The 12798-nt window shown below is 46.9% G+C and overlaps 1 protein-coding gene across 9 annotated transcripts in view; it reads right to left on the reverse strand.

Moving 5' to 3' along the window:
- The window catches only part of DAB2 (DAB adaptor protein 2), a 408449-nt gene extending 403307 nt beyond the window's left edge, over window positions 1-5142 (reverse strand). For 2 of the 9 annotated variants that reach the window (XM_069627176.1, XM_069627172.1), the window contains exon 1: window positions 5043-5142. The gene's annotated coding sequence lies outside the window, so the exon portion shown is untranslated. Of the gene's footprint in view, window positions 1-4701; window positions 4953-5042 lie in introns of those variants that run through there. The other 7 variants (XM_069627177.1, XM_069627174.1, XM_069627180.1 and 4 more) reach the window with 5 other exon arrangements.
- Between the last annotated feature and the right edge of the window lie 7656 nt (window positions 5143-12798).

Here is a 12798-nt window from a genome sequence, read left to right on the forward strand (position 1 = left end):
GAAGAAATTAAAATCCTGCCAAAACATGGGTCCTCTCTCTACTTCAAGTCATTTCCCTTCCAATCACCAGCCACCTCCCAAATAAAGTAATTGTTGTTTGATCCGTATTCACTCTCAGGGAATTTTCTCCATTGCACTTCTGTAAGGATAAAATCTTTCGTTGAATGCCAATGTGACAGGAAGAGTTCATGCGGAGGACATTGCCGGAAACTCTCATCACCCCCTCATGAACCAACCCAAACTTGACCAATAAGAGCCAACATTTAGTGATGGCTGAGGGCTGGTCCGAGAGAAATGTGTTAACGAAGAAAGACGTCAACACCCACCCCTACCTCAGCCCATTTGATCCCATTGTTCTCATCGATAGAGAATGGGTGGGATAAATCTGCTCCCGGAGACACGGCCAGATGGCGACCAAACCAAAGTTCAAATCATTCTGTGGGAGGCATTTAGAAAAATCCTATTTTCATCATGCCTGCTAATAGACTTTACACTTCATGCTGAAAGGTTTCAGTGTAACCAACCTTCCCCGTGCCTTTACTTAGAAGGAAATGGTTGTTGTTGTAGCTGCTTGGTGGTTTACTTATATAACCGTCTCAATGTCCTCACTGTTTTGAGAACGGTCACCGGTAGACTTTTGCAGGCGATGCCCGGAACACAACCCTACATGCAAGATGAATGAGGGCCTTTGATGAGTGGCCAATAATATTACAATTTCTACCAGCCCATTGGTTCTCCTCCCAACTTGCTCCAGACTTCACCCTTTATAATTCAATGCATAGGAGAGTTGGTTACATGGATTTATCGTCCCGGAAACTATCGGCCGACTCCAGAGGATTACATTAGCAGGATGCAGAAGTAGGAAAAACTCAACAGGGTTAGATCAAACTAAATGTAAGGCCTAGACTAATGGGTACCTTGTTGCACGCTGTGGATTTTAGAGTTGGGGAATAGGAGCTGAAGCCATGTAACTTACATGCAGGGCAGGTTGTGCAGCAAGGTCATTCTAGGCAGCTACCCAGGAGGCCAGCAGTGCAGGGGGGAGGGGGGGGGGCGTCTGGAGGCACATCAACATAATCTCTGGTTGTACCGTCGCAGTACATACCAGCTGTAACGGCTGCTATGGGGGGTTTTCTACCCCATTACCCCATGAGGCCCACCGAGCTTTGACTGCTTCCTGGTGGTCAGGTGTCTAGTCAGCGCGGTAGCATACATGAGCGCGAGGGTGCATCGCTAGGGGGACAGACCCCATGCAAAGTGGTGCTGTCTGCAACTGAACCCCTAAACCCTGCAGGGAGCATCCAGGAGAGTCTATGGGACCCCATTCTCCATACTGCCTGATTCATGGAACTTAACTTTTAATGCGGTGCAAAGTGACTTTGCACTGACAACAAACAACCTGATTCACAGAGCAGTGCAAAGTGCATTCTTGCAGCGCAATGTCACTTTGCAATGCCAAAGTACTCTTTGCACTGCGCGGTGAAAACATTAGGTAATGAGTCCCCACATAATACAATATTGTCCCCATATCCAATCCACCAGGCCCCGTTGCAAGTGTGGGGGGCTGCCAAAATAGCCATGTGCCTGCGGTGGCCTAAACCAGGTCACGGCCCCGCAAGCAACCACATCACAGGTCCGGTGTTTTCCCGGCAGCTGTTGAAGCACTGGGCATAGATGGTCCTTCTTGGCACGTGACATTATCTTTTAATGGATCTGTGGAGCGTTCTGTTGGAAACGTGGCTCCTAATGACAACCGGCATCTAGAAAGAAGGCAGTGCCCGCTCCGTCTCCAGGCGACATGGGCAACTCGGCACTGGGGGGTGGCTATCTTCCATCACGAGGTTACTTAGCTTCAAAGGCACATGCATTTACTATTCCTGGACTACCTTACACAATCCAGGTGATGGGACTGGAAATTAAAACAGAAATGACACGATACAAAGAAAATAGAATGCCATCAACAGATCAAACTTTGCACAGTAGATGTGTGGTGGGATGCCGTGTGGTGTTGTCACGTGATGTGTGCTGTTTGCAGTTGTATGGTGCGGTATGGTGGAAGGTGTAGCACGAAGCAGTGCAGTGCGGTGTGGTGTGCGTTATGTGTGCGTTATTAGCATAGTTATTAGCATAGTGCCTGTGACACCATAAATCTCCCTCTGGCGAATTCTTAGAGGGTTTTTTTCCCATCCAGATGTTAACAATTTGCATTGTTCGAAGCCTGGCTATGGTATTGCGGCCTACAGCCTTTAACCTTTAACATGCCTGTTCTAAACGCCCAACACATGCATTAAAGATGAGTTAACAGCACTAGTAACTAAATAGCAATCCCCCCTTCAAACGAGGCCGACTTATTTTTTTACTTCTGGGTTCTAATTTTTAACATCAATTGCACGATGAATAATGGATGTTGCTCTGCTCACATCGTGGGTCAATATACAGTTCGGTGCCCAGTGTTTATATGGCGGGGAACACCGGGTGCTTCGTTTAGCTGAATAGGACAACACAACCAACACGCCTGTAAGGCGAGACAACAAGAAAGGGCGGGCAGTGGGCTGTGCTTAAGGGGAAAACCTCACGCTGCGACGCTCGCGGGGCGCAGGGGCTGGGGAGCCAACCCTGGCAATTAGAAAAACAATGCTGCGTTGTTGACTCCGCCGGCCGCACTGATTGAATGCACGCTCTGTTTACGTTTGCGCGCGTCAAGCTTGGCGAGACCAGCCCCGGACCGAGCTCATATATTCGAGAACCTTGATAAACCCATCACGCTGTGACAGCCGACAGCCACCTGGGAGGAAGGGGGGAGGGAAGAGTGGAAACCGCTGCCTGCCGCAGAAGGCATTGGGGGAGGTGGAGGGGGGGGGGGAGGTGGGGGGGTCATGGTCTCATCTCAAGCTCGCCGGCAGCGCAATGGACAAGTATTCCATTAACACATGTAGGTTATTTTGCCTTTTCCAGATTCCACAGACGTCTACAATGTTCTAGAAAACAATGTTCTTTTGGATGTACCACTGACACCTAAAATACGCTTTCACTAGATGTGCCACTACTCGGGTGCATGGAACCGTAGGTGGCGTGGCATCTGACACCGAGGCCACCCAATTACTCCTGAGCCTCAGCCCATCCTTGCAGCAGGAGGGGCTGCCAAGCTCGCCCCCGACGCGTGCAATGCAGCCCCGTGCCTTTCCACAGACAGGAAGTGAGGAAGGGGAGCGAGTTTTACAAGCCCCTTAGCGATTACAAAACGCCATTTGTTTCTTCCACATATTCTGTCATGTGAGTTTTGGGGATTTTGTTTCATAAGCACAATGCGCTGTCAGAATGCGATTAGACTTTACACTGCGGGGCAATGCGCGCCCTGAATCCAGGCTAATGTGTATTATACTGAAAACCAAAAAAGAACACACAGAAGCCAGAAACCGTAACATATCAGGGTATTTCACTGACCCATATTGCAAACGACGCCGCATTTTATTATTGACATACGGTGATACATTCCCTGAAGATCCAGATGTTTGGCAGGAGGTGCTGCTGCAGTGCTTCCTCCTCTGGCCGCCGAGCTGACAGGGCAGCGCCCTCCCCTGCCTTCCCCGGGGGCTCCTTGCAAGCAGCAGTATCGAAACGCGCTCATTGCCGGCCTTAATATCCGCTATAAAATGCCAGCGCCGCCCGGCGCCAACGCATGGCAGGCGCACGCCCTGCCCTCTCTCTAATGCCACGGGGGCTTAGCAGGTATGGGATATATAAATAAACAAAGAAATCCGTCTCGGGGGCGACACCATCTGGAAAGTGCGCCCCCACCGATGGTCTTTGGTGGGCAGCACTGCTCTATATTTACACTGGTGACTGGAATACTCCACGGGGGGATGTGGGCGGCGGGGCGGGGGCGTCTCACGTTGCTAAAGACAATTAACAGCAGAGGACCTCTCCGTTTACTACCTGTGATTCGCGCAGCCCACCCGGGAGCCCACCCTTCTTCCTTACAGCCACCCGCAATTCCAGCCTAGAATCCCTAAAAGGGGTGCTGCTGCTGATGCGGACCGCGGGGTTTCTAAGTGACACCCTCAGCAGAGGACAAGGACGCGGAGCACACATCTTCATTTCTAGAGAGATGCGGGGTTCTGGAGCTCAGCGTCCGGCGTGCCTGCATGACACACAGACACACAACCACACTACAGCCTCACTCTCTGTCCTACACACGGCAGCCCCATTCGCTAAATTATGGAAATGTTTTTTTTTTACGTAGTGACAGATAATGGGACTGGACGCGGTGACATGTCCAGGAGCACACAACGTGGCAGCAAATTGGAATTCCACACACCAGTGTTGGCAACCGATCAAACCCCATACATTGACACACATTCCAGCAGACTAAAATGCTTTAAAGCCTATAACATACATGACAGCATCACGGGGCTTTCGCAAAGAATACCTATGAATACACTTGTACAAACCAGGATCCAGTGACACCCCTTCCAGTCTCATTACAAAAGAATTGTGACATAAATGAGTTCGCAATGGCATGTGTCGGGAGCGTGCTTGTTTCCAGCTCCCCCTGTGACAGGCCGTGCGCAGAATGCTGCCCTGGAGGCAGAGCATCGGCACAGCTCCTGCGGCTCTTGCACCGGTGCACTGCAGCCGACATGCCCCGCGGGCGCCCCGGCGCTGCAGACGCTAGTACGCGAGGAAGAGTCAAGTACTCACGTCAGGTTGGCTCTTGAAGCCTCAGGGTCTCCGCATGTTCCCGAGGCTCAGGGTCTCCGCCCGCTCCAGCCGGTGCCCAGGGCCTGCAGCCACCGCCTGGCAGTCTGGCCGACTCGGCTTCCTCCTCCCCGTCTCCCAGTCCTCGGTCTCCAGTCCCCTCCCTCCCTGAGAGTCCCGGGCAGCCACTCAGAGCCGGAGCCGGTGCAGACTGTGCTGCTGCTGCTTCTAATCAGATGCTGGCAGCTGAAGGAGAGCCAGGAATGTGCTCTCGTGTTTTTGCTGCAGCCTAGGCCCGGCAACTCCCCCCTCCCCTGCGCTGCGCTCCCAGATTTAACTATTACCGTCTTGCGACACGGGCAGCGCGCAGACTGCACTGCTGCTGCACATCCACGCAGCAGGCGGCGTTGACACCCGATCCCAGGCGCTGCGCGCGCTCTCTGGGCCCGGTGACTAACTGCAAAGCGATGGCATGTTTGCTGCTGACACGGACCGTCCAAGAGTATGACGTCTGGGGCTCTGCTTTAAATTAAATTCTCTCTCCGCTGAGGCAACTGCAGCTCACAGTATGCGGAGGATTTCATTCCCACCTCGCACTCTGCTCCTCCTTTGTTCTAAAATGGACCCCGTGGGGATGAAATGCCCCTCTCCGGGAATAAACAGGATTCCCCACGAGCCCACTCTTCCAGGACAATCTCAAGTAACAGTTACTCTCAGAATGGCTGCCCGCCCCCCATGCACAGGAGTAAACAAGGGGCATTTAAACCCAGTAAACATTTGCCTGTCGAGCAATGAAACTAGTATTAACCCATGAGCGTGTTCTCTTACCCTGCCCTACAGAGAAACATTAAACCATACCTCATGATCCTTGCTATGGTTTGCAGCTGACGTGCAACCGCACTACATATCAGCATTACTATGCTGTCAGGTAATATAGAAATGGACAGACTGTCATTTTGTTGCTAAGATACGCAAAGGTTCTTATGCAATATATGTTATTGCCCATGTTATCAAAACAAGCACTTGCTGAAGTGTATACTAATCCGCAGTGTGTTTATGCACTGCCATTTCTTATGCAATTTCCCTTACTCAGTGCCGGCCTTAAATTTGCCTCCTCCCTCGTGCCCCTGGTCAATGGTGGGGGAGCGCCATTTTTTTAACTCCCCGCTCTGGCACATGAGCAGGGAGTTAATCACTGGAATAGTGCGTTCATGCTAATGCATGAGCGCCCTATTCTAATGAAAACCACCTTCACTCTCACGTCAGAGCGGGGAGGTAATCATCTCAATTCGGTGCTGATGCTTTTGCATCAGCACCCTATTGTTATTAAATGTGCCTCGCAGCCGCGGGAGCATTTAATAACAATAGGGCTTGCTGCACCTTCTCCCACTACACCAGCTCGGGGGAGCCCTTGAAAGACTCCCCGAGCTGGTGTGGTGGGGGGCTCATGGCACCCTGGGTGGTAGCCCGGCCCGCCCTGCCCTAAGGCCAGCCCTGCCCTTACTAGCGCAACACTGAGCACCCAGGCCCACAGAGCATTTTTCCACTGGGGTTTTGCCATTATAAAACACTTGTGTGAATTAGACCCTCAGGCTCTCTACAGCTCCACAATGTCATATCTGTGCCAGCTGAGAGCTTTTTAAATGACACATGCCAGCCATCGCAGTGGGTATAATGTGGATTGTTCTGTGTGCTTTGAAAGGAAAGCCATCCCAGTTGCTTAAAGCAAGAATGAAGCTGTGACAAAATGACTAGTGCTCTGCTAAAGTACAGGCTCGAGTAGTGACCACATTTCGTACTCAGCCACACACTACTAAACCAGCTGTGATCCCAATCATAAAGGTGGAAAAGGCACAGCACAACAGGTATAGCTCCTGCGCCTCATAGGGTAGCAAAGGCCGAGGGCAGGTTATTGCTACAATAGTACTACTGTGGTAGCAAAATAAAAGAACTTCTAGTCAAGGTTTTATATGAATAGGATTTGTAATGAAACAAAGCAAAATGCACATACCTAATAAAAACATTAAGGATCAACCCCTGTGTTATGTCCTGGTCTGGGTGTACCCAGACCAGGTCAATCCTTAACTGGGGGCACCCAGCGACACACATGCTGCCGTCATGCAGCAGACTTCCGTGGCAGGGATCACCCTGCATACGTCGGGGGCACCCAACGTGACATGCAAGCTGGGGGCACCCAACCAACCGCTACAAGACTGGGGGCACCAAGTCAGCCAATGAGCACACAGGCTCACACGTGGCCTGGGGGCACCCAGTCTGACCGTTGCAGCAGATGCCGGTGTTGCCCAGCAGGGGCACCGCCTAGTGCCAGGTGGAGTTGCCCAGCAGGGGCTTGGCAGGCAGTCAGTCAGGGCATGGCAGGCAGTCAGGGCAGACAGAGTTGCCCAGCAGGGGCATTATCATGGTGGAGGGCCTGGGGGGATATGTTTCTAAAAGGCACAGGGAACCCCACACTCTAGATTATGGTATTAGCATAACAATTGATCTCGGAAAGAAAATCCAGAGGCTACAATTTCAAAAATACAGCATCAAGGGTTTTATTATACCTGATACATTTTTCATTATGGGAGTTAAATCACAATTTAATCAGCACTCAGGCAATAATTTTACATAGCAGGAAACAATTTAAGATCACAATAATTTCATACAATTCCCACTATTACATCATTCAAACATTCATCCAAATACATTCTTCATACATCAATCCACTCATACCAAACATCAATAGGTACAAGATAAAGGATACAAGATAAAAAACCTATTACAAATCTATGTTATACCAAACAATTCATCAACAATTCATCAACAATTCAATTGTTATACAAAAATTGTGCAAAACAAAGTGCATGACCACAGAGAGTCCTAAAAGTGGTCAACAGTTGGGGTGGGCCCCAGAGGTTTTCAAAAGCGGCCTCCTCTCTAATTTTCTCTACCGGTTTCGACATCTTAATGTTGTTTGTGTTACTTCTTCATCAGGAGATGACAAAATAACTTTCTTAGCACAAGCAGTAAGAAACAGGCCGTTGCTTCTTAGATAATGAACTGGAAGCGCCGTCATAAAAATTAGCAGCGCCCAGAAAGGAGTTTCCTGCGTGGTGGGTTGCTGAACTTGGAACTTCAATCAAGATCCAGGTGTTGGGGAGGTGCGCGATGGAGTATTCACACTCCTCTCAACAGAACTTGTCAGTCCCAGTAATTCAATCACAAAGGCCCCTGGATGTGTCACGTCTCTGAGGGCTGTTAAGTGACTTCAATTCAGCAATCCCACTAAGTCAGTGCCTCGTCTGGGACGCCCAAGGGAAGCCCTTATTTATGTACTTTTACGACAAGTTATACTCTGGTTGATAAACCTTTATATAACGCCCCTCTCTTTGAATCCCCCTGACCTCACTGAGCCAAGAAGTAGGTTTGTTTAGCAATTTAAAAGATTTATTGGAAAAATTAAACAATATATATTTATCACACTTTTATAATAAATTAATATTTGATATCACACTTAAGAATATGACAGTGATCAACAATGGATAATATTACAATTGTGCGCTTATTTAATTACTTAGGAGTTAGTATAGGAAGGAAAAGGTAACTGAGAATGCTTTTATGGTTTCAAGGAAAAACAATGATGGAAAGAAAATACAGTACAGAAATAAACTGATAGGGTTTCACAAGAGATAATATGTTCACTTTTCCCTTGTGGCAATTCACTCCCCCCCTATACAATATAAGGAGATGGAAGTGAAGCACACGGTTTTCAGGAATACAATCACCATACAATACGAATTTCAGTTCCCCCCTAGCAAGTTTAGAGAACAGGGATGATTTTAAAACTCAGGCAAAATACTTTAAATGTGGTATGCAAAGAAGGGAAAAATATGCTAAAAATTATTTTAATTCCCTATAGGAGGTTCAAGGTAGGTGATAGCTATTTAAGATTAGTTCAAGTCACACTTGCGATGCTCAATGAGGGATTAGCAGGTTGAAAATGAATTTTAGCAGTTCAAGCATCATCTAATAAATGTTGTGTTTATTCCCTCTGGATATTGTGAGGAATTCGACCATCCACGAGGTGGGTGTGTGCTCGCTTGGGCTTTTTAGAAATTTTAAATGAAATTAAATGATGGTAGATCAACCTTTGTAAAATGTGTGGGACTAATCCGCATACATTTTCCTATGCTCACTGCATGACATACACATACATCCCATGCACTCTGGGGTGGACACAACCTACAGGCGCAGTCCTCCCTGTCATATTTAGTTGGGCTCTGACAAGTGGAGTACATGATGCATACCAGAAGGGTGAGAGCCAAAACCTCCCTCCTGCCATGGTCAGCCTAATTATCTATGAAAGTCTCCATGGATCCGCCCTGTCTGTTTGTTTACCCTCTGCAAATGGTGGCAGCAATTCACATAATTAACTCACTGAGTATACTTCAAACAGGCCTATATGGGGCCTGGCTGCTAGAGGTTAACAAAGGGGACAGGAAATGCCAACAACCTTTGTTATGCACTGTGTCAACCTGAAGCCAGCTCCCGCCTCTGAGTATCATGTACCTGCCATGGCTGGGACTATGTATTTACAGTAGTCATCCCTCCAGCGGGACCCCATTCAGAAGCTATGAGTATGTGGTTTGGCGGAGACAAAAAGTCTGGTCTCACCACACCATCAAGGGAGACATGCCGCTTTAAGACAGAACCACAGAGAGCTCAATTAACCAGAGAGACCCTTTGATTCACAACAGACAGGAAAATGGGTGGGACTTTGTATTACATGTTTTCCTCCTTTTACCTTTTCAGTTGCAAAGCACTCTGGTTATGACTCAGGATTTGTTAATTAAGGTAGGCTTATCCTACACCAACCACTGGGGCCCATTTGGCTTTAAAAGAGAGTTGAGCCCCTCTTTTGGCAGATCATCTGAAGCCTTTGCAAGGAGTGACAATAAGAACTCATTAGGACCCGGGCAGAAGGTACAGTCTGCCTTACATCTTCTGCCAGTGAAGGAAGCCCAGGATTTCCCAAGAGGGAAGCAAGATCCCTCCCCTAAACGTCTCCCAGGGAACAGAGGGAGACACTGAATCCAGAGGACCCTGCAAGCAGTTCCAGAACCGTTACCCAGCCATCACACAGCTTCCTAGGTGCTTAGTGCCAGAGAGTCTCTGAGCCAAACCAAGGACAAGATCGGTGCCTGCAACACCCTCCTCTGCTTTGGGATGTCCACCTTAAAGGATGACACGAGCCCAGTGAAGAAGCTAGGAGGAGTGCATATCAACCAGCAGGACACTTTTGAGCCAGTCAAGCTCCTCGAGCTGCAATCGACTGCAACGAGAACTATTTTTCTGCCGCAGTTGCGCACGTCATCCGAGATGCCTTGACCAGTGCTTCAGCCCTGCCTACTAGAACTGAGACTACGATTCCTGAACCTGAGCTGCCGTGGGGGCCAGCCTGCATCCGCTCATCCAGCCTCGCTCACCGAACTGCCTGCCACCTTATACCTGCAGCTGTCTCCGTCTTGAACTCTGTTGCAGAAGCACTGTTAGGCAAGAATGAATACAGTTTTGGACTAGACAAGACTTATCTCTTGGTACTGGGTATCCCACCTTTTAATATAGGAATGTACTACAGAAGTTGGTAGTGTGACTGAGCAGCCAGGCCTACCTTAAGAGGGGTAATGTGAGCTGTAGAGCTGTACAATGAAATCAGTAAATGCAGGTATCCAAGTAAACACTTACACACATAAAGTTTGATTATAAATATGTATATATATATTCAGTGAAAAAACTTTGTTAAAGGGACGCCATGGTTCAAAGTAAAACCGAAAAACCCCTGAAATTCGGCAGTTATGGAAAGATAAGCAACCATAACTCGCGCCGCCACCGTGCACTGCTAACACTAACACCCAGGACATCAAAGATGACATCACAAATGTCATTGATGACATCACTGATGACATCACGTGGCTGGCTCTCCCTTTTTTTCCTTTCCTGACATATCTAGGCCACATGATTTTCTTCAGTAACAGTCAGGAACTAAAAATAAAATGACTATATTCGTAGACTTATCTTTCAAGTATGTTCTTAGAATAATTCCCTTATGGTCCAGTCATATCATATGAAACATATACATAGGAGAAGTCACAACCTTGAAAGACAGCAATCCTTTTTGTGCATTAAAATTATCAGTAGATTGATCCGCACTTTCTGATACTTTTGATGTTTTTTTTATTACTGTACTTTCCCTGTATATGCTCATATTTTTTATATGTTGTACTCACACTATTTTCCTTAGGGTCCAGACACATCATGTGATATATATAGCTAGGGTAAGTAACAGCTTTGAAACAGAGCAATCATTTCTCTCCATAAAGGTAATCAGTTGGGTTATGAAAACTTTCTGCTACTATTGCTGTTTCTTTTTCCTACTTCAATTCCCTTGTATATATTCATATTTGCATGTGGTGTTGTCTCTTTGTGATTTGTGTATAATAATGCAATTATGTAGTAAGTGGGTTTTATTACTGACTTATCACAAGTTTCACTGTACGCAAAACTCTAATATGAAAACAGTTATCATTTCAATATTGAACATGGCAAGCTTATGAATATTGCACCGCCATCATGTATGCTGCACACAATGTCTATGTTTCGACATGAGTACCTTAGTATACTGGATTGAAGTTAATAATAGAATGTTATTTATATCAATGCATAGCTTAATGCACTGATTAGCACTTGATATTTATTTGATTAATCTTTGACACTTTTTTATTAACATTACACTAAGAATCCCTTGTACAGACTTTTCATGAAAGGTAAGTGCACATGTGATGTCATCAGTGATGTCATCAATGACATTTGTGATGTCATCTTTGATGTCCTGGGTGTTAGTGTTAGCAGTGCACGGTGGCGGCGCGAGTTATGGTTGCTTATCTTACCATAACTGCCGAATTTCAGGGGTTTTTCGGTTTTACTTTGAACCATAACGTCCCTTTAACAAAGTTTTTTCACTGAATTTCATAGGTTTTTAGTAGCGCAACTTAACCATAACATCCCTTTAACAAAGTTTTTTCACTGAATTTCATAGGTTTTTAGTAGCACAACTTAACCATAATATCCCTGACTTCATATACATGTAACATAGAACATACTAACCCCCTCGTAGTGATTTTCATGTCCGCGGACTACCACCATGTCCGCGGACATATCGAAAATCTGAGCGTTGTGAATGTTAATTTAAATAGTGTGCCCCATTTCCCCTTTGAAGTTGGCTCTGAATAGAGCCATTTTTTTTACAGATGCTTGACAGACACCTGTTATTTTGTATTTTTTTTCTTGTTTTATTTCTTACTTTACTCCTAAAATCTTCACATAACCTTCTCCAAAACAACCCTTACATTCCAAAATAGAAAGGCATTTCCCGTAAAAGATAAAGAAATACCATCTTCTTTAAAATTAACAGCATTACTGGCAACAATATTCTCATTGTTACAGAAGAACATACCAGCTCTAAGCATGAAAGCACACATGCCTCGGTTGATGACACACCTAGCAATGTTTTGCTGAGGACAAAAAACTGAACTATTGTCCCATATTGCCCTAGGTAGTAATCCAGAAAAAATTACTTTCGCATTTGGAAGGATCTTCATTACGGCTTGAACCAAGCGTTCCAAATCAGCCAACAAAGTAGTGGCACTGACGTTGCCCAAATGGAAAGCACCATAGTGCAAAACTACCACATGCGGACTGTTCATCGTGGCCATATCATCACAAACTCGTACAATTCCCTGTACATTGCAATCAGGCACAGTGCTCCACACCACCTCCACTCCTTTGACATCAAAGTTCTTTGCAACGTGCCTGCATTCAGCGTACTGCTGTAAACCATGGACAAACATATCTCCGAGCACCAACACCCTGACTTTCTCCACTTCTGCCATCTTCACCACACACAGTCTCTTTCAACACAAATCCACAACCTCGACATCTGATTGGCTGATCCGTACAGTCTTCTTTCCATGTTGGATTTCCTGGAAAAACCCGGATGTAGCACGCCCTGTCCACGAACAGCCGCGGTGTCCGCGGACAGCG

The sequence above is a fragment of the Ambystoma mexicanum genome, chromosome 6p (genome assembly GCF_040938575.1).
Source record: "Ambystoma mexicanum isolate Mex_15411 chromosome 6p, UKY_AmexF1_1, whole genome shotgun sequence".
In the NCBI taxonomy this organism is placed as follows: Eukaryota; Metazoa; Chordata; class Amphibia; order Caudata; family Ambystomatidae; genus Ambystoma; species Ambystoma mexicanum.